The 23133-nt window shown below is 41.5% G+C and overlaps 1 protein-coding gene across 2 annotated transcripts in view; it reads right to left on the reverse strand.

Annotated features, from left to right (window-relative positions):
* AP3B1 (adaptor related protein complex 3 subunit beta 1) overlaps positions 1–23133 on the reverse strand; it is a 516639-nt gene that overhangs the window by 198583 nt on the left and 294923 nt on the right. The window lies entirely within an intron of this gene.

Raw genomic sequence — 23133 nt, forward strand, 5'->3', positions numbered from 1 at the left:
GCCCTCTTCAGAAAATCATCAACATCAGGATGAGACGTCCACAAGGACCGACTCTCCTGAATGTAAAAAACAAGAGAGAGCCCGGTCACCTAGACCCAAAGATAAGCCACAGAGAGGCCTTTATCCAGACCAGCCTGAAGGCAGGCGAGAATCAGCTAGGTCGGAGCACCACCTAATCCTCGATACACAAACAATGGAAGGCCTTCTATGCCTTAGTGCAAGTTGAAAACATGGATGACTTCTTAGACTTCAGAAGAGCATCTACAACCATAGCAGAATATTCCGTGCTTTGAGGCTGCACGCTCAAGAGCCATGCCATAAAAACAAAGGGACACAAACTAGAGAATGACACGAGGACAAATTTGTCCACGTCCCCGCAGGAGCTCAATTTCCCACCCCGTTGCCGCGAGTTTTGTTGCTGTCCCTGTCCCATTCCTGTAAGCTCTGCCTTAACCACACAAGCCTCGAACACTTATGATTTTAAAGTGTTTGAGGCTTGTGAAGATGAGGACAGAGCTTGCAGGAAAGGGGCAGGAACAGGAAAAGGACGGGAAAATGAGTTCCCGCAGGGAAGGGGAAAAATCTGTACCTGTGTCATTCTCTACCCAGAACCTCCAAGGACACTGAACTCAGTGGGAGGAAGTTCAAATGGTTGCTCAGCTGAAGACAGACGCACCAAATCTGCTCCAAAATAGCCGCTGTCAAAAATTTGAACCAAAATCATAATATTTTTCACACTTCCCAAACTCTAAAAATGGCTATTTTAGGATTTTTCAGGAGGGGAACCACAGGGGAACAACCAGAAACCTTCAAAACCCCACTTTTCCAATCACCCTCGATGTCTTTCACAGATTGTCAAGCCTGTGTACTCACTGTGACCAGACAATAGCTTGATGAGAAAATTCACTGCCACAATGCTGGGAAAGGATCTGTAAAGCTGATCTTCAGGCTGCCAGTCAGACTCCCATGTCTAACTACACCTCCACCCTTATGGACTAATGGATGTGCACCGGGATGGGCGGAGGCGCAATGATGCAGCCGGCACTCTACAAGATCCTACCAAGTCTCCTAAGGGCAGCTAACAGCCTGTGTTTGACCCCTGATTAGCAGTAGGTGAGACCACCTCAGGAATGGCCCTGAGCTCCAGAGAAAAATATGCAGGCTGGCTAAAAGGTACTCAGTGGGATCAGCTTGTCAGCTACAAACTGAAATCTGTGAATTTTTAAGCAGGCAGAGCTTCAAAATCGCTCCAAGCACTAAATTACCCAAGAAACGGAAAAAAAATAACATCAAATTAAAATAATAAAATGGGGAAAGCAGAACAAACACTTCTGCAGGCATATGTACAGAAGGAAAGAACTGAAGTTGGAGCTAGAGAGCCCAGTGAAGTACAACAGAGGCAGAGTGAAAAATCTGAAGTGGGTTCATTCTGCAGCAGCACATGGCTACAGGGAAATAATCTTACTGTCTACAGTGTCTCACCTATTGTACTGGAATAGTTGTTTTGGGGGGATTTTATACAGTTTCCAATCCCTTGGAAATTTCCTCTGAAGCCCTATTGAGACCTTCCATTCTGGGACTATCTGATACAGAAATGGAAGGAGTATGCTATAAATAATAGAAACAAAAAAACATGATGAAAATAAACTGCTTAGGTCTGTAATATGCTGATGTGGTATAACAAATGCTAATAAAACATAATCATAAAAGCCAAATGGCCCATCCAGTCTGCCCATCCGCAGTAACCATTAACTCTTCCTCTCTCTAAGAGATCCCATGCGCCTATTCCAGGCTTTCTTTAAATTAGACACAGTCATCCATATGCAAGACTCTATATTGTTTTGGGAGGCTGCAAATGTAGTACTCCAAGGGAAGATAATTTGTTATGTAAGCCATAAGACAGAGAGTATGGAATAGGGAAATCTTGCATCTACAGTCAATTGCATTAAGATTGACATCTTTATGGATCTCATCCTACTAAGGTAATAAAGACTTTTGATGACACAGATCATGTTAAATGAACTGCTGCATAAAGGGTGACTAAATCCCAATTCTATTATACATATATTTTTTCATTGGGGAAACAAAACAGGAAAAGGTTAGCTCACCTATTCATAAATTGAGAAAGGCATATGAAAATAGCCTTACTTAAAAGACCATCAGGGCCAACCAGGACATTAGCAATCTAAGCCAGATGATGACACCTTAGATCAGTGTTGTCGAACGTTGGTCTATTTACATGCACTGCATCCATTGTATGCAAACAGATCTCATGCATATTCATATGGGAAATCCTGAAAACCTGACCTGGTGAGGGACAAAGTTAGACACCCCTGTCTTAGATAATAATACCTATTTATCTAGATTGGATCTGCCACAAATTACATCTGCAGATAGAAATCTCTTAAGTGATCCTATTACTTTTGAGACAGATGATTCAAACTGCTCCTTCCTAAAAAGCCCCTGGACCAGATGGTTTACATGCTGAATTTCAAAAAATATTTAAGAATGAAATAGTTCAGACTCTCATAAACATGCTTGATGTAACTATCACATTTAAATTTATTGCAGACTCAATCATTGTGCTAAAATCATAGTTCTTTGGAAACCATCTAAGAACCCATTTTACCTGGCATGTTTGTGCTCAACCTCACTCCTCAATGTAGAGGCAGAAAAGTTAGCCAAAGTGTTAGTGAACAGGTTGGCACAAATTCTGTAGTATTATTGAGCTGGCTTTGTATTTGCATGTCATGCAGTGAAGAATGTGTGAATGATTCTAGCAACCTTGGAAGCTGTTAAATATAGATAGAAGTGATCCCTGCTGGATCTGTTTCAGTGACAAAAAAGCATTTGATCAGATGTCTTGAGGGTTTGTGCAAGGAGTACTAGATAAATACGACATACATTACTTCTTTCTGGATGATGTCCAATCTTTATATCATATATTAAAGAAGACTGACTGAGTTAATGGCATGGACTCTGATCCCTTTATAATACAAAAGTGCAACCTTGGCACATTCCTCTGTGTTCTTCCTCTTCTTTGTACCGAATCGATATTGGACTTTTTGGTTCAGGAGATTTTGGCAAACCTAGAAATCAAAGAAGTAAAGCTCCATAGGTCTATTTTTAAGATGGCCATATTTCTTGATCCATGTTACTAACTGATAGGTATCACATCTAACTTTAATGAGTCATTTTCAGGAATATAGAGATTTTGGGGGGTTCAAACTGAATTTTATATAAAAGAGACTAATGCTTCAGAGGAAGTGGTAAAAATAAGATGGGGAGGACATTTCCCTCTGAAGTGGGCAACCCTATCCTTTCAATATTTAGGGATACAGTTATTTATGGATCCCTTTAGTTGTATGACCAGAATACAAAGGTGCTGTTATCTGAGACAAAGAGGCGACTGGCAAGTTAGAGGACCCATTCCACTTCTCTTACTAGGAGAGTTTCTCTTTTCTATATGAGCATTTTCTCTAAATGGTTTTAGGTTTTACTTCTAGAACATAAGAATTGCCGCTGCTGGGTCAGACCAGTGGTCCATCGTGCCCAGCAGTCCACTCACGTGGCAGCCCTTAGGTCAAAGACCAGTGTCCTATTTGAGTCTAGCCTTACCTGCATACTTCTGGTTCAGCAGGAACTTGTCTAACTTTATCTTGAATCCCTAGAGGGTGTTTTCCCCTATGACAGACTCCGGAAAAGTGTTCCAGTTTTCTACCACTCTCTGGGTGAAGAAGAACTTCCTTACGTTTGTACGGAATCTTTCCCCTTTCAACTTTAGAGAGTGCCCTCTCGTTCTCCCTACCTTGGAGAGGGTGAACAACCTGTCCTTATCTACTAAGTCTATTCCCTTCAGTATTTTGAATGTTTCGATCATGTCCCCTCTTTTCAAGGGAGTAGAGGCCCAGTTTCTCTAGCCTCTCGCTCCTCCAGCCCCTTAACCATTTTTGTCACTCTTCTCTGGACCCTTTCAAGTAGTACTATGCCCTTTTTCATGTATAGCGACCAGTGTTGGACACAGTATTCCAGGTGGGGATGCACCATGGCCCGGTACAGCAGCATGATACCCTTCTACGATCTGTTTGTAATCCCCTTCTTAATCATTCCTAGCATTCTGATCGCCCTTTTCGCCGCCGCCACACATTGCACGGATGTCTTCATTGAAAAAAAGCCACGTCTGATTTTATAGAGAATTAGCTACACTTTGCTTGAAGGGGTTGTTAAAAACTTAAAATGAGATTTTAGTAATTATTAGGCAACTGGCAACAAGGTGGAATAGGGATTCTGGATAGTCAATGTTGTAACCAGCATTTGCATGGTTGGGTGTTAGGAAAAAATGAGTTTACTCTATTAGAATTTGAACATGATTATATATACCCTTGGCATTTGTTTTATTTATTACAAGCCCCAAGATGCTCCATACCAGTTCATTTTAAAAATAGTATTTCCTTGACTCTGTTACAACATTTATGATTTCTGTCAGCATCCTACTGGAAACAAAACCCACAGGTTTTTAATTCCATTATTAGGGAATGGCTCATTTATGCCTGGTTTGGAGAATATAGCATTTGCTAGATGGGAAAAAAGTAGGGATCCATAACATGGAATACCTGATTAGGGGCAAGTCTCTGAGCTGTGACAATACATCCTACATCATAGGGCAGGGGTGCCCAAAAGGTAGATCGCGATTGACCAGTTGATCGCAAAGGCAACGCGAGTCGATCAAGGAGCCCATTCTCTCTGTTCCTCAATGCAACAGGCCAGCAGCAACTACAGAAGCGCCGGGCAAGCCAGTCTCCCCCCCTGGACGTCCATTCTGACATCAGAGAGGAAGTTCTGGGCCAGCGAATCGCTGTCTGGCTAGCCCGGAACTCCCTCTCCGACATCAGAATTGACATCGGGGGGAAGGCTGTGGCATCGGGAAACAGGGAGAACTCATCGGCAATGGAGGTGGTGGTTTGGGGGCCTGTTTCCAGACGACAGCCCTGGTGGTGGCTTGGGGAGAAAAAAAAAGGGAGACAGAAAGACAGAGAGGCAGAACGGGGAGACAGAAAGACAGACAGGGAGACAAAAAGACAGGGAGGCAGAACGGGGAGACAGAAAGACAGGGAGGCAGAACGGGGAGACAGAAAGACAGACAGGGAGACAGAAAGAAAGGGGGGCAGGGAGACAAAGAAATAAAGGGGAGGGGCAGGGAGAGAGGAAGGAAAAGGTGAAGGGAATGGTGTATGTCGGGTGAGCAGGAGGCAGGCAGGGAGAGAGGAAGAAAAAGTTGGACTCATGGAAGGACAGAGATGTTGGTTGGTGAATGAAATGAGGTCTGGAGGAGACAAAGCATGCAGGAGGCAGAAAGGAGGGAAGAAATATTGCATGCACAGTCAGAAGAAGAAAGTGCAACCAGAGACTCATGAAATCACCAGACAACAAAGGTAGGAAAAATGATTTTATTTTCAATTTAGTGATCAAAATGTGTCTATTTTGAGAATTTATATCTGCTGTCTATATTTTGCACTATGGCTCGCCCTTTTACTAAACCGCAGTAGTGCATTTTAGCACAGGGAGCCTATGAGCGTCGAGAGCAGCGCGGGGCATTCAGCGTAGCTTCCTGCGCTAAAAACTGCTATTGCGGTTTAGTAAAAAGGGAGAGGGTATATTTGTCTATTTTTGTATAGTTGTTACTGAGGTGACATTGCATATTTTAAAGTCATCTGCCTTGACCTCTTTGAAACCCCCCCCCCCCCGAATATAAATAATTAACATTTTCTCTGCATACAGTGTGCCAAATTTAAAAATTTTAGGAATAACCTTGGATTGCAGCTTAACTTTTAAAAATCATACTGATTTATTAATTTAAAAAGTTATGCTGTATTATGGAAATTAGGGATCATCAAGAAGTTTTTTGATGTGAAGTCCTTTCGGTTATTGGTTCAGTCTTTGGTACTATCAACATTGGACTATTGCAATAGTTTATTTGGGGCTACCGAAGAAAACTTTACAAAGACTTTGATTGGTCCAGAATGCTGCTGTGCATCTGATTTTTGGACTTAAAATATATGACCATGTTAGCCCTTTCTATGCTAAATTGCACTGGTTGCCATTTGGGGCCAGAGTGTTCTTCAAGTTTGGGTGCATATGTTATAAGGCACTTTTTGGTCTATTGCCATCCAACTTGGTTCCTTACCTGAAATTGTCTTGTTCAGCAAAAGATACCAGAAATTCAGGTATTTTTGTCTTTCCTGCACCAAGGTCCTGCTATTAAAAAACTTTTCTAGACAGGACATTGGAGTATCAAGCCGGGAAGTTGAATTCCTGGTTACTCCTGCTGATCACTCAAATATTCTTATTTTACATTTAGAAAATCATTAAAAACGTATTTATTTGATAAATTAGAATGATGATTTTAATTGCGATGTGTTTTATTATTTTTTCCTTGACTTTTTAATCTTTTTAAATTGTGTTTCAATTAGAGTTGATCCAGTTTTTAGAGGAATTTGCTGCAGGCTGTTTAATATACTATGCATCTTTTTCATTAGATTTTAGGATTTTAAATTGAACATTAGCCACTGCTGTATTGATTGTTATGATGTATTATTATTGTGGAACTGTATAATTTTTGCAGAACTGCTCAGTTTTATTCTTGTTGTGAACCGCCCAGAACTGTTGGTGGGGCGGTATATAAGAAAATAAATTATTATTATTAACTGGAAAAATTCTGGCAGTGATACATTAGGCAGACTTGAGAGAATGCCACTTCTTCATAGAATCTACCTGCACAAACCATATGTTTTAAATACAGTATGGGGCTCATAATTAAAATATATATATATCCAAAAACCAGCCTAAATTGGTACTTGGATGACCAAGTACTGATAATCGAAATGGGTTTATGTATCCAGAGACTTTTTAGGCCTCTGAATCCTGCTGTGTGCCCAAAAATCAAAAAGGGGCAGTTTTGGAGGAGTGTTTAGGGCAGGAGGTAGGCAAGATGTGGGCAGACCTAGACTTAGTCGTCCTGCAGTGATAATTGAAAGTTTTACGAGGCTGCCTGGACAGAACTTATACATTGTGACTTAGACGAAGTTGCAATAGGTTCAACTGCTGGTTCGGGTTGCCACTGAACTGATCGCGGCAAGGGATTCTCCCTGCGGCCTAAATTTCAGGGGGGGTGCTGGGGGAGTTCCAGCAGGAGGGACTGGGAATCTTTGTAGGAGTCAGGGGGGTTTCAGCAGGGGGGACTAGGCATCCCTCCTACCAGAGGACATCTTTGGGGGTGGTGGCAGGAGGAATTGGACACTCTTCCTGCCATGGACATTCAGGCGTGGGAGGACGGGTTCTCCGATTCTCTAACCGGTGCTTCTGACCCAGACGTCAGTTAGAGAATTGTGGTTTTAGGCGAAGGACTAGCCCCTCCCATGTCTAAAGATCTTGTTTTGTGTGTTTGGGACTTGGATGAATTTTTGGTAGAAAATATGGTATAAAGATAGACGTAGTGGCAGTCTGGGCGATTAAATGCCCAGGTACATGTAGGTCATTCTCGACAAGAAACCCATTCTGGATGTACTTTTCAAGAATGGACATTTTCCTCCTGCCGATTTTGGGCAACTAGTGCCTTAGGCCAAAAACTGACTTAGACTTTTTTTTAAAAAAGTATTAGAAACATAGAAAAAGACGGCAGATAAGGGCCGCGGCCCTTCTAGTCTGCCCACCCCAATGACCCTCCCCTATTTATCTCTGTGCAGAGATCCCACGTGACGATCCCATTTCTTCTTAAAATCAGGCAAGCTGCTTGCCTGGATCACCTGAAGTGGAAGTCTATTCCAGCGATCAACCACTCTTTCGGTGAAAAAGTATTTCCTGGTGTCGCCGTGCAATTTCCCGCCCCTGATTCTCCATGGATGTCCTCTTGTCGCCGTCAGACCTTTGAAAAAGAAGATATCTTCTTCTACCTCGATTCGGCCCGTGAGGTATTTGAACGTCTCGATCATGTCTCCCCTCTCTCTGCGTTCCTCGAGTGAGTATAGCCGTAATTTATCCAGCCGTTCCTCGTACGGGAGATCCTTGAGTCCCGAGACCATCCGGGTGGCCATTCGCTGGACTGACTCAAGCCTCAGTACATCCTTGCGGTAATGAGGCCTCCAGAATTGTACGCAGTATTCCAGATGAGGCCTCACCATGGATCTATACAATGGCATAATGACTTCAGGCTTGCGGCTGACGAAACTCCTACGTATACATCCTATGATCTGCCTAGCCTTAGATGAAGCCCGCTCCACTTGATTGGCAGTCTTCATGTCTTCACTGATGATTACCCCCAAGTCCCGTTCTGCAACAGTCCTTGCTAGGATCTCGCCATTTAGGGTGTAAGTCTCGCATGGATTTTGGCTGCCAAGGTGCATGACTTTGCATTTCTTGGCATTGAAGCTCAGTTGCCAGGTCCTAGACCATTGCTGCAGTAGGAGTAGGTCGTGTTTCATATTGTCCGTTGTGCTCTTGCTTGTTATATTACACAGTTTGGCGTCATCGGCGAATAATGTTATTTTACCGCGAAGCCCCTCAGCCAAGTCTCTTATAAAGATATTGAAAAGGATCGGGCCCAAGACCGAGCCCTGCGGCACTCCGCTGATCACTGCCGTCGTTACGGAGGGGGTGCCGTTCACCACCACCCTCTGAAGCCTACCACCAAGCCAGCCCCCAACCCATTTAGTCAAAGTGTCACCTAATCCTATAGAACTCATTTTGCACAATAACCTGCGGTGAGGGACACTATCAAATGCTTTGCTGAAGTCCAAGTACACAATGTCCAAGGACTCTCCAACATCGAGCTTCCCCGTCACCCAGTCAAATAAGCTGATCAAGTTGGATTGGCAGGATTTCCCCTTGGTAAATCCATGCTGACGGGGATCCCGCAGATTCTCCTCATCCAGGATCATATCTAATTGGTGTTTGATTAGAGTTTCCATTAGTTTTCTCACTATTGATGTGAGACTCACTGGTCTGTAGTTCTCAGCCTCTGTCCTGCAACCTTTTTTGTGGAGTGGAATGACGTTAGCCGTTTTCCAGTCCAACGGGACTCTACCTGTACTAAGGGAGAGATTGAAGAGCGCGGATAGTGGTTCCGCCAGGACGTCCCTTAACTCCCTGAGCACCCTGGGGTGTATGCTCCTCCACGTCTACAATACAGTTCAGATAGTACACTTCTCCCTCCGTATTCGTGAATTTCGTATCTACAGATTCGCTTATTCGCAATTTTAAATGAAAAAAATCACTTTCATTTTTTGGGCTATTTTAAGCCCTGTAAGCCCCCCCCCCCCCCTTATGCCTTACCTGGTGGTCTAGCGCACTGTTCTTCAACCGCCGGTCCGTGGACCGGTGGCGGTCCGCAGGAAATTTCTGCTGGTCCGCATAGGGCTGGCAAGATCGACAAGTTATTTTCATCTGGTTCGTGCTGAGCCGGAGAGATCATGGGGAGCCTCCAACAGTGGCTTTCTCCCCTCTCTGCAGCTCTCCTTTACTTACCGGCGCAGCGATTCACAAAGGCAGCCTTGGGGCTTTTGCTGAGTCGCGGCTGCCTCTGATGATGCAATTTCCTCTTTCCTTAGAGGTGGCACGACCCAACAAAGGACCCGAGGCGGCCTTCCTGAATCGCTGCGCTGGCAAGTAAGGAGAGCTGCTGGGAGGGGAGAAAGCTACTAATGGAGGCTGGGAAGCTGCTGGGCAAGGGATAAAAGGGGACAGCTGCTACTAGACATGGAGAGGGAGAAGGAGAGATGCTGCTGGGAGGGGAGGAAGGGAAGAGAGTTATTGCTGGACAGGAGAAGGAGGGAAGGGAGAAGGAAAAAAGGAAGGAAACAGCTGGCAGGGAGATTAGAGGGGGGGAGAGACAGGCATGAGAAAGTAGAGAGATTGATGATGGGAAGGGGTCAGCAGAGAAATAAGCAGAGAGGGACAACGATGCTAGATCTGGTATAGGAGAGATAAAAATGAAGAGAGCAATGAAGCTGGAATGAATCATGTAAAAAGGAGAGAGGGGGCACAGGCTGGATGGAAGGGGGAGGGAAGACAGTGGATGGAAGGGGCAGATGCTGGATTGAAGAGACAGAGAGGGCACACGCTGGAAGGAAGAGAGTGAAAAGAAGATGAAAGTAGAAACCAGAGACGACAAAAGGTAGAAAAAAATAATTTTATTTCTATTTTGTGATTAGAATATATCAGATTTGAAATATATATCCTGCTAGAGCTGGTGTTAGACATAACTGGGGACAGCAAAGCCCAGGCAGTGCTTCTTTAGCTTCCAGCTGGCTTAGAGCGCTCTCTGACCAGGGGGCAGTTGCCCTAGTTGCACTCCTCTAAAACTATTCCTGTCATGTGTGACTGCAGTATTCTGTTAGCATGATATTTCTGTGTAACATTCTGTAATAATTTGGCTTGTTCAGTTTTCTTGATAGTAGAGGGGATATATATGAAGGGGAGGGGAGACAGGGGTTTTGTTGATCCTTGCTCTGTATTATTTGTATTTATAAAATGACAATTGTACAGAATATTGTTTCTTTTTATACTTTAATAAAATACATTCAATATAAAATCATAACTTTGGCTTGTGTGGATGGGATCAGATGATTTGCGGGGACCGAGCTCGCAGAGATGGGGCGTAAACGGGTCCTGCTGTCTCTCTCCTAAGCTTATAGTCTATTTTCATTCTGACTTTTCTTACTGCTGTTCTGACACTGTCTTCCTTGTGTTTTTATTTTTGAATTCTGCTTCCATGGTCTGTACTATGCTACCACTTGGCACATGTCTTCGTGCTCCTTTAGTTTATAACACTGGCTAGTAGGCATAAGGATAGTTCTCAAATGACTGCTGGGCAAAAAAAGATTATCAGTTTTCTTTAGTCTTGTTTTAAACTGAATCTAACCAGTTAGACTTTCAACTGGAAATCTGGCTAAACAAATGAAGTGCCAGTCTTTCTCCTTTCCATCTGCCATTTATAGGAAAAAAGTGGTGGTGGCCCAGATTCAAAACCCACCCACCCCCATTTAAAAAAAAGGGTCAGGCAAATTCAGTTCCCCCCTCCAGATTCTTCTCTGGACATTAATAAAGCTCAAATTCTCCTATATTCCTAAGGCGAACTAAAAAGAAGACACAAGATTTTGATCAGAGTTGGAGATAAGGCTAAAGTTACTTTTGTACGTTGGTTTAGTGAGACCTTTGAGGATTCTAAAAAAAATAAATAAATAAAAGGGGGGGGGGGGGGTAAGAGAGAGAAATGGAGAAGCAATTGCTAATGTACAAGGAAAGGTAGAGAAGGAAGCATCAGGGTGGCCTAGCATTATTTTTCAAGTGCAAGGGAGGAAATATCAGGAGGAATGGGGGATCAGAATAACCATGTAAATTTAGCTATTAAGAGGGAATCGATTTTTGTCAAGGAAAGTTTAACTAATTCACTCTCAAACTTAGCCAGTTAAATATTTTGAATACCCTATGTAATTTGTTGTGATATACAGTACTTCTAATTTTTCCTACTTTTAATTCCTTGCCTTTTAAAGATAGATCTGTGAGGTGAGCATTATTGCAATGCTCTGTGGTAAGAACCAATTGCAGATTATAACATGAAGCCACAAAAATCTAGATCATAACTTTCTGGTAAAAAGTTAATAAATAAAAAAAACTTGGAAATTAAAGGCAATACTTTTTTCTTATTGCACTAATACATTTTTTACTAGATTTTGCAGGCCAAAACTATGTTCCTCAGATCTTAAGAAGATTGTTCAAGATCAGAGGATTGACCAGAAAGTAATTGGAAGTTAAAGCTGCAATTATGTTAAGGTCCTGCCTCCCTCTTTTACAAAACCACACTAATAGCCGACAAGTGGAAAAAGCCCTAAAGCCCTTTAAATTCTTATGGACTTTGGGGCAGTTACTGCAGCAGCAGCCGCTAGTGTGGCTTTGTAAAGGGGGTGGGGGTTATGTTCTGGTGTTTTTTTTTCTTTTCTCGCTATGGATTCTCCTTATAAAATTGGCTCATTTTCCCCTTCCCTTTTTGTGGTCTATAAGATTGCCCTTATAATTTGTTATTTTTCTATCTAATTTCCTGTAACAAATGGATACTTGTGTAATTTTGGAGGGAAAATTCTTATAAATAAAAAATAAATTAAAAATGCATTACATTAGTCCAACAAAAAAGATTTTGCCTTAGTTTTCATTTTTATTAACCATTAAAATGGACTAACATGGTTACCACCACCTTATTCTTGTTGAAGAAAACTTTCATGTCAATAGTTGAGCAAAATTCTAGAATTATTTTAATTTTGAAAATTATAGTGTAAGGAACAGGCTCTTTGATAATATTACTATTATAGGCTCTTTACTTTGACAGTATTAAAATCAACTGAAGTTCATCCCTCAAGAAGTCAGTATTATGCTCTTTAGACATGCCCTTATACTGTATATCCTTTTGGATACATAATCAAATATAGTAGAAATCTGCTAGCAGTCTGAGGATAATGAATTGATAAATAACTGTCCAGATGCTAAGATTTGAAAATCATCTGCTGTTTTGGCCTCCTTAACACAAAACAGTTGCTCAGATGATAAAACCCTGATCTACTATTTAAAAGAAATCCGCAAAAAAACAAATTGTCTATCTTTCTGCCTGATCTCTTTTCAAGTACTAACACAATGGTAACAGTGGGTATTCTGTCAGTATATTTGCTTTGTCATTGATGGTTTTGTATAAACATTGGGAGGGCAAGAAATAAAATTCACACAGCAAAATATGATTTCATCTGCTTTTGCTGCTGCATGCCTGCAGTGTGAAATTGTCATTTTATACACTTTGCAAGCAGAGTCATGAATTATGCATTGAGCAAGAGAAATCCTCAATCTTCTGCTTCATCTCCTTTATGCATTTATCCAGGTTCTATCTCTATTACAAAGATGAATTGCAAATGGAGAAACATTTGATAGAATACAGTCTTAACTTCTCTGTTTAGCATTTAAGTGTTTTCCCATAGTACATTCTTTAAGTTGGAAACTATGAAGGATTTTGTGCTGATTTTTATTTTGATTAGTGAAAATATGAAATATTTGTGATGCAGATATGTCAGATTCATCAAAGCTTGCTAAAGCCTTGTTTTAAAATGCAAGGCTTTTTTCAGCCTGTATGGCCTTCATTAACTAATACTGTTAAATTTATAATTCCTTGAAATGTCAATTAATTAGCCATTTTGGTTTTGAGGTTTTGAGTTTTAGAAGCACAATTGTGATTTCTTTTCTTTTTTTCCACCTTTTTGCATGTGGGTGACCTAGATTTTTACAGTAGCTTTATTTTCTTTACCAATAAGGCAGAATACAGGCCATGATCTAAGCACATATTTTTCTCTCTTATTTTTGGTTTGTTTTTTATTACCTATCTTGATCAGCTGTACTTTAAATAATTTTGGATTTGTGAATGGCTTCTGTTATTTCATGGTATTTACTCGTATATTCAAAACATGAAGTAAAGTATTAATCACATATTCTGTATGAAGCTCAATTTTGTCAGAAGACATCTTGTGGTATAGTTCCCTCTTCTGCTGTAGTGCTGGTGCATGGAGGTGATATTCAACATATGCTTATATAAGATTTTTAATTTTAAATATATTGAGGGAAGTAGAAGGACCACTGTATATCAGAATTCAGCTTCTTTGTCTTGGTTTACAGGTGCTGTATTTTATTGGGCTCAGTTGAAGGAATCTCTCTGGAATTGGGAGGTGAATAGCATTTCTTATGATGTCATCATACCTAAATGAGGTAAAACAGCCTCTGGGTTTTTTTACTACTGAAATTAGATGTATTTTATTACTGTATGCCACTCATACTTATAGTAACTAGATGCAGTACTTTTTCTATATCCTGTTAATGCTACATACATGTAAAGAGATTGCTGATGCTGTTTGTGCATTCCCACATACCCTAAATTTGATGGCATTCCTTTTTGAAGGAAGTAATCTTTGGCCTTGAAAAAAATATATAGTTAGTCCAATATAAAAGGTATCTTTTCTATTTTTTGGTTTTCTTTTATTTCTATTTATTTCTGGAGGCACTAACCTTGTAAATAGGAAGGACTGCACTAACCCCACATTAATAAATTTAAATAGCTTGGGCAAAATGAAATGCAAACAGTACCACTTGTCTCTCTCCCACCTACAAAAAAGTGCCATAGAAGAATATACTCTTAACAGCGTATGTGCAAATGTGTTGATTTTGAAAGATCAGATTAAAGCAGTACAAAAGATTGTAAATCTACACTCTATTCCTGGAATATTGGGTTATTTTCCTATACTTGCCAGAACTTGTAGGAAGCCTCATTATTCAGAGACTTAATTCCCTCCCCTATAACCTCATTTCTGTCCCCCCAGGAATCAGTTTGTTTCAAAGTGGCCAGAAACCTCTGTAGAGGACAAAGGCAAAAGAGAGAGGCGTAGGGATACTCCCCGACAAATAAGTCTAATCTGCTCATAACAAGAAATTTAGAACAAACAGCCAACAATTGAAACAGGTCATTAAACATTAGAAACCTGAACAACAAAAAACAGTGGTATAAGGAGAGAAAGCCTGCACTGTCAGAAGGGGGCACCTGATTTAGGGACTCCCCTAAAACTTTTTTTTTTAATTTAAATTATTTATTTATGATTTTCAAATTACATAATCAAATATTACACTTGTACAGAAAGCAAATTTGAGCATAACAGAATATCAAGGAAATATCATTTAAATCAGGGGTGTCCAACCTTTTGGCTTCACTAGGCCGCATTGGCCGAAAAAAATGTTTCTGGGGCCGCACAAATGTGCAAACGCTGCAGCAAGACACAGGAGGGAGCTGGCAAGACGGTAAACACCCGGGGGCAGCAGAGGAAAACATTGCATCGCCCTCGACCTGGGCCGCACAAAATACTTCACGGGGCCGCATGCGGCCCTCGGGCCGTAGGTTGGACACCCCTGATTTAAATCAAAGAGTTTTACATGCTTAAATTCAGCTCAAGTTCTCTATATATGGGATCCAAGATTTATAAGGCGAGAAAAAAGTAACAAAGGAAGAAAAACCTAACTTATCTAGTTGAACCCAGGTATGCCCCAATTCTAATTTAACTTAGGGCTCAGATCTTATTTTTTCCCTTGTTCCAGTCACGTTAACGATAAGAGGGTAGACGGAAGGATTCGAAGAAAACATAGTTTTGCGAGAAATAATGTACAATACATTTACAAGGGCGGCGCAAGTAAAAGGTCGCCCCTAGGGCTAACACTCCTGGCTTTTACAACTAAAATTCTCTCCTAAGCCTCTGGGTGTCCCTGGACAAATCAGGATACATTCGAATTTTTAAATCTAAAATTTCCTTCTGCTTATTTTTAAAGAAAATATTTAGTAACCAATTTTTATCAGGCGCAAGGACCACCGTTATAAGCAGAGTTGCTGGTGTAGCCATCTCTCTATCAGAAAGCTCTAGCAATTCAGAAACATTTAAATCCTGAACATTTTCTTGCTGCTGTTTCTGCAGCCTATTAGGAAGATAATAGACTTGTGTAAAAGGAGGTATCACCTCCTCCGAAATCTCCAAGACCTCTAACAAATATCTTTTTAACATTTCTCTAGGAGGTGCAGTAGCAATCCTAGGGAAATTCACCAACCTTAAGTTGCTACTTCGAGAAAAGTTCTCCAAAGATTCAAGCTTTTTCCTGAGGTTTGTATTATCCTTAGCCAATGTTTCTTTGAGCCTTTTAGACATAGTCATCTCTTGTTTAATACTATCAATAGAGTTTTCAGTACTTCAGATTGTAGATGCTTAATGTCTATTGCCTGGGCTTTAATTGTTTTTTCAACTCAGTGAAAATGAGGATTTATTGCATTTGGAAGATTTGCCACAAGGTCCCAGATTGATTCTAAGGTTACCTCTTGCGGTTTTTCCATTCGAGGCAAATGAAACAAAGATTTAGACTGGGACCACCACCACCCTCCCCAAAACTAAGTGCTAAACCCATTCTGTTGGCACTCTTTTAAAGGCCAGTTAGAAAACGGAAATCCAGCTTACCAGTACTTGTAAAGGCAGACAATCAGCAAATCCCAGGGCAGGTTCCAGGAATAGTGTGTGGATTTACAAGAAAGAAGATTAGCAAAGGTAAGAACCTAATCTTTCATTCTTGTACAATCCCATTCTATTCCTGGACTACTGGGACGTAACAGAGCAGTCCCAGAGTCAGAGTGGGATTGATGAGCCTGCAGCCAAAACAGAGGAACCAAAAGCAGAATCCTGCTTGGCCGCCACATCGATCCTATAAAACATGGTGAATATATGTAATGAGAACCAGGTAGCAGCCCTGCAAATCTCCTCCAAAGAGATCACTGAGACTCTGCCCAAGAGTTCCTCCCTGTCTTCCAGATCAAGGTTTAGAGGTTCTCTGCATCAGCCGCCCACAGGGAGCTGTCCGGCGGCACCTGCAAAGCAGCACAGGAACCCTTCAAGAACATCAATTTGGGGATTTTAGAGGTGGGGAGGGCTAGGGCACACCAAGAAACCACCCAAAACCCTTTTCTAGAGACCCTCCCCAAATTGCTGATTCAGGCTGTCAGCCTGTCACTCACTGTGCAATGTGCTGCCTGGAAATGCTGACAGAAATGTTGAATCTGCAGACAGGGAGATCCTCTGCCTTAAGAAGCAGGCAAGCTGGACTTCAGATCTTCTGACTGCACCACCGATCAGACATCCACGGCCAGGACCCCTGCCACACTTGGACACGCCATGCACACACATGGTGGAGGAATGCAGTTTGGCACCGATCCCAGGAACTCCTCTATGGAGTCATGCAGCCTGCACCCAACCCACTAGCGGACAAACCTGGGATGAGCAAGCACCAAAGGGAACGGTCTTGCAGCAGTGATCAGAAGTGCAGGCTGTCTAGAGGGTGCACTGAAAAGCAGCCAACCCTCAGGAAGCAGACTTTATGGAAAGTCTGCGACCTCCTGCAGCCAGAGCTGTCCCCGTGGGGAACCTCTGCAGGATGACGGTGGGATCCACAAACAAAAAGACTGAAGTTTAAAGAAAATAAACATGAGCAGAGAAGACAAGCTCCTACAGTCTGACTTGTAGGAAATAAACTGATATCTGGGGGGACAGTCATGAGGTAAGAGGGAAGGGGCTTAAGTCTCTGAATAATGAGGCTTCCTACAATTGTGTTCTAGCAAGTATAGGAAAATAACCCAATAGTCCAGGAATAAAGTGGGATTGTACAATTACTACTATTAAGTTGCAAGACATGTGCTGCTCTGTTTTGTGGATTTTGATGCCACTAATTTTTTTACTTATTCCTTTTCTAATGTGACAGTAGAAATGGTCCCCAAGCATATTTGGACGAGTCTGTGGTCAGAACCTTTTGATGTGGAGGGACTGGAAACAAGAGCTCTTTGGAAAGATAGGAGGAATTCATTCACCACTGCAGAGACTGACAAAGTGATGATGTGACTGAAATCTCTTGTGAGAGTGGGTCAAGCGCTTCAGACCATTGAGATGCCAGAGACCATTGAGGTGTCCTGAGATGGAGCCTCGCAAAGGGGAGTAACATGGACTGTGGCCGCCATGTAATCTAATAGGATCATCATTTGCCTTACTGAGATGGATGGAAGATGATAAACTTGATTGCAAAGTTGATTGCAAAATTGTCTTGTCTTTGCTGAGGTAGCAACACCCCGAGTTGAATCATGTCTAGCAGGGCTCCTATGAATTGAAGAGTCTGAGAGTGTTGAAGTTGAGATTTGGGAAAGTTGACTTCGAACCCCAACTGCTGAAGAAACAGAATTGAGAGGCATCTTTTATGAGTTAATCATCTAGATAAGGAAAAACTTGGAGTCCTTAAAACTGCTGTCACTACTACTAGGCACTTGGTGAATACTCTGGACGAGGATGCCTAGCTGAAGGGCAGGACTTTGTACTGAAAGTGTTGATGGGCTACCTGAAACCTTAGAAATTTTCTGTGGGCAGGATAAATTGGTAAGTGGGTATAAGCTTCTTTGAGAGCTTATACCCACTTACCATATCCTTAGCGACTCTAAATCCCCACTTAAGAGGGGATATAGAGTTGCTAAGGACAACATGTGAAACTTTTCTTTTACTAAGAATTGTTCAAGTCTCTGAGGTCTAGAATTGGACAGAGACCTCCCATCTTCTTTGGGATGAGAAAATACCGGCAGTAAAAGCCCTGATTCTTTTGAGCAGGAGGTACTATCACTATGGCATTCAGATGAAGTAGAGATTCTATTTCTCAAAGAAGAAGGGGCGTCTTCTGAAGGTTGAAAGAGGACTGTCTTGATTGACTTTGAGAGCCCACAAATTAGTTGTTATTAGTGTCCAACATTGATGGTATAATTGGAGCCTACCTCTGATTGACTGAGGAAGAGGCTGAGAGAGAGGGACAGCGGCTATGCTCTCCAAGAGCACGTCAAAAAGACTGAGCAGGTTTTTGAGGAACTGTTGGCTGAGATTTTTGAGGACGCTGTTGCTTTTGCTTCTTCTACTGAGGTGGACGAGGGGAAGAAGGTTTAGCAGAATATTGCCTCTGATATGAGGCGGCAGGTTTAGATGACTGTGAAGCTGAAGGAGGCTTAGTCTTCGTTCTGACCAAAGAATTCCAGTTCTCTTCATGTTGAGTCAACTTTTGCATGGCTATCTCAATAGAATCACCAAAAATTTCTTCTCCCAAACATGGAATATTTGCCAATCTGTCTTGGAGGTTTATATCTATATCTGAGACTCTTAATCACGCTAGGCATCTCATAGACACTGACATAGCAGATGCTCTGGATGACAACTCACAGGCATCATAAGCTGGCCTTGCTAAGTGTTTTCTAGTTTGGGAAGATGTGAAATTCCTGAAGATATTGTGCAGGAATATATTTGTCAAAGATGGGCAATTTTTGTACCAGATTAAGATAACAGGACATGTAGAAATTGTAATTAAGGACCCTGTTCACTAACATAGAATTTTGGTAAAAGCTATGTCCAAATTTGTTCATAGTCCAGCCTTCTTGTCCTGGTGGCGCTGATGCATAGACCCTAAAAGCAAAAGACTTTTTCAAGGTTGATTCCACAAGTAATGACTGATGCTGAAACTGTGGTTTATCAAACCCTGGAGAAGAAATGATTCTGTAAATGGAATCAAGTTTTCTTGGTGCTACTGTGACAATCAGAGGCATTTCCCAATTCTTGAGGACAGTCTCTTTGAGAATGCCATGCAATGGTAATTTGAGGAGCTCTTTGGGAAGCTCATCACAGTCCAAAGTTTCTAAGTATTCAGCACTGAAGCCAGAGTCAGCTTCAGGTTTGACAGGTAAGTCTTTGCCTAACTGTCTAATATATTTAGTAAAAGACAATCTTGTTTTCAGGTTAGATTTTCTGTGGAGATGGTTCCAAAGGGGTGTCATAAGCCTCAGTTGAAGAACCAGTGAGGTTACCTTCTGATTCAGAATCATATAGAAGCTTTGGAGAAGCTGTGCGTCGAGGAGATCGATTCTTACAACATCTTTGGTATCGATCTGAGGAAGAAGATGAAGAGGATTGGTGAACAGCTCTTTTGCATTTTGAAGTATGCGATGAAGATCGATGCTTCCTTGACTTGCAGCGTTGAGTAGAAGAACGACACCGATATCTCGAATCAGTGGATCAATGCACCAAAGGAGAGGTGGACCTTCAATGCAATTACTACTACTATTTATTATTTCTAAAGCGCTGAAAGACACACGCAGCGCTGTATATTTTAACAAACAATAGACCACAGAAGAGCTTACAATCTAATTTAGATAGGGCATTTTGGGGTTGGGAAGATTATGGTAGAGGAAATGATACAGTGGGTATAGGTATCTGACAGCAGTGAGTGGGAGTTAAGAGTTGAAAACAGATTCAAAAAAGTGGGCTTTTAGCTTGGATTTGAACGCTGCTAGAGAGGGAGCACGACGTATTGATTCAGGCAGCCTGTTCCAGGCATACGGTGCTCCAAGAAAGAAGGGACGGAGTCTGGAGTTGGCAGTTGAAGTGAAGGGTACAGAAGAGAGGGGCTTGCCCAATAAACAGAAATCACGGGTAGGAGCATAGAGGGAGATAAGTGAAGAGAAATATCGGGGGGCTTCAGAGCAAATACACTTGTAAGTCAGCAAGAGGAGTTTAAACTGTAATCGGAAATGGACGGGGAGCAATGAAGTGATTTGAGGATAGGGGTAATGTGAAAATAGCGGCTCTCATGGAATATGAGTCGCGCAGCAGAATTTTGAACGGATTGAAGAGGCGAGAGATGGGTAAGCAGGAGGCCCAAGAGAAGTATGTTGCAGTAGTCTAAGCACGAGATGATGAGAGCGTGGACAAGGGTTTTGGTCGTGTGTTCAGAGAGAAGAGGACGGATTTTGGTAATATTATAGAGGAAGTGACAGGATTTGGCGGTTTGTTGGATCTGAGCAGATGATGCAATGATCAATGTCGGGGAATAGAATATCTCGCCAAGGATCGACAATGTCTCGGTGAAAATCTATGTGGGGCACTATGCTCAGATTGTGCTGGTACCAAGACAAGCCAAGGTAAGCACTGGCACTCTATGCAGTTTGAAAAGATCACCAAGTTCCCTCTGAAAGAGCTCATAGAGCTTCTCCCTAAATAAAAGCACAAGTACTGTTGGCTTATCTGCCAGTACCATCAGTGCAGTAGCTTACCTCGGAGAGAGTGTGATCTCGACAAGGATGCACACCTCGAAGGAGAGATAAGCCACAATAGTAGTGAATGTTGGCATCACTGTTTGCTCTGCATCAAGGGACTCTATGCTGTTGTGACCTGCAATGCTGGTTGGGAAGCAGATGACATCTTAGCTGGCTTCCCCGATTGTGCAAGATCTCACGATGTTGATGAAGGAGTCTTCGATGTTGATGGCTGCGAGGTCTTGTCGATGTCCATGGACGCGCAGATAAACTTCTCCTGCTGAAGATGATAGGCTTTAATAGAGCGCTTCTGTAAGGTGGAACACTGGGCGTAAGTCTCCACATTAAACACTGCAAACACCAACTATGAGGGTCAGTGACAGAAATAGGCTGACACCTACAGCACTTTTTAAAGCCCATTAACGGTTTTGACATGGACAGAAAAATGGCTTCAGCAAAATTAAAGTCAATTTTGGCCCGAGGGAAAACCCCGAAGGATAAAGCCAATGAGAAAAGAAATTTAGTTTTCTTTTCTACAGATTTTTTTTTTTTTTTAATAAAGAAAAGAAAAAAGATACACTAGAAAAACTAGTCAGAAAAAAAATGAAGCGGGAAAGCAACACAGACTGACAGAGTTCAGTCAGAAAAGTATGTCTTTGCTCCACGGAAAACGAAGACCTGAGGAATCGCAAACCTACATCATGTGGGAAGGCACTTGTGCATGTGTGGTGTGGACAGTGGCAATACATTTTTAATACTGTCTGTACCGGGTCTCCATGGATGACGTCACCCACATGTGAGAATATGTTGCCTGCTTGTCCTGGGATAAATTACACATAGTGTTACAGAATTTGGGAGATATGCTCCCAAGTTGCTTATCAGGATTTATAGCACATTTCATCTGGCCTAAGTCTCTGTGCTTAAAGTTGGGTGCAAGAATCCCCACTATGCATTATTCTGTAAAGTGTGCTCATCCTATTATAGAACAGTGCTGAACACTGATTTTTCCCAGTGCTTATTTTTCAGCCCCATTTTCTGAATCCAGCCCTTGATGTCCAATGCCTCCTCCCCCCCCTTTTTGACCCAATGGACAAACCCTTCCAGCGCTTTATATCAGCAGCAACACTGGGAGTTGGGCAACTTTCTGCTCGGATTGATATTAATACCAGAGAAGATAAACTTTTTACAGATAAGTTCTATTTTTTCCATTTTTGTAAGAGAATTGATATTACGATTGTTTTGAAAACTTTCAATAGTATATGGCGGTTTTCTGGACTAGGGATGTATTTCCTATGGCAGCTTTGAAGCCGTCATAGAGACTTCCAGGTGACAATAATCCCTGGAAATACTGAGGTCTTTTTTCCATTACTCTTTAAATTTTTCTTGATGTAATCTCTGGTATTTAGACGTTTGAATATCTTTATGGTGGTCTTATATTATGTTAATGGTGGCAGTTTCAATATTCCAATACCTCCAACTATTGGAAATCCTAAAAAGGTCATCTGACGGTAAAAAATTAGAATATTTTGATTCTCATAAATCTAAATAATATGTCGCAGAAAAGGAAGTCATTTCAGGAAAAGCAAGAACTCGTATGCATGCAAGTTTGTATTGTTCTATCTAGTGAAGATGAAAATTACTGTGAATAAGAAGACTAAAACACCTGGAAATCTTGAAGAACTATAAAATCATATCAACTGTCTTCAGATAACAGAAACTCTGATTTGTGTGTGGGAGGAAAGAAATAGAGAATAACAAAGTGAGACAACGATTTTATGTTCTATATGGCTATGAGATTCACATGGTGATTTTTGACTAGCAATATTATAGAATACAAATTGGACAAGCAAAATTTTTGATAACAACTGGACTGTAGAAAATCTCTGAGCACTTCAGACATCTAGAATTACTGCAAATTGGTTCATATGAAGCTTAAAGCATTTGAGAACTTCAGGGTGTCTGCAAGTACATTTGTTATTGGGGAGAGCAGAATAGGACCAAGGAATCATAACAGGAAGGAGATAGCATCATTCTAGAGTTTATATCATATACAAACCCTCACCTGATACACAAGATCTATTTTCTTCCAGCTTATCTTTTGCCTTTCTGATATGTGCTCAAGAAGTATAATGAAAGATTAGGTTCTTACCTTGCTAATCTTCTTTCTGTTAGAAGACATAGGATTCTGTACCATAACTGTTGCTTCCCATTACATAGTAACATAGTAGATGACGGCAGATAAAGACCCGAATGGTCCATCCAGTCTGCCCAACCTGATTCAATTTAAATTTTTCTTTTTCTTCTTAGCTATTTCTAGGCAAGAATCCAAAGCTTTACCCGGTACTATGCTTGGGTTCCAACTGCCGAAATCTCTGTTAAGACTTACTCCAGCCCATCTACACCCTCCACGAATTAGTCTGCAGAAG

The sequence above is a fragment of the Geotrypetes seraphini genome, chromosome 1 (assembly GCF_902459505.1).
Source record: "Geotrypetes seraphini chromosome 1, aGeoSer1.1, whole genome shotgun sequence".
Lineage (NCBI taxonomy): Eukaryota > Metazoa > Chordata > Amphibia > Gymnophiona > Dermophiidae > Geotrypetes > Geotrypetes seraphini.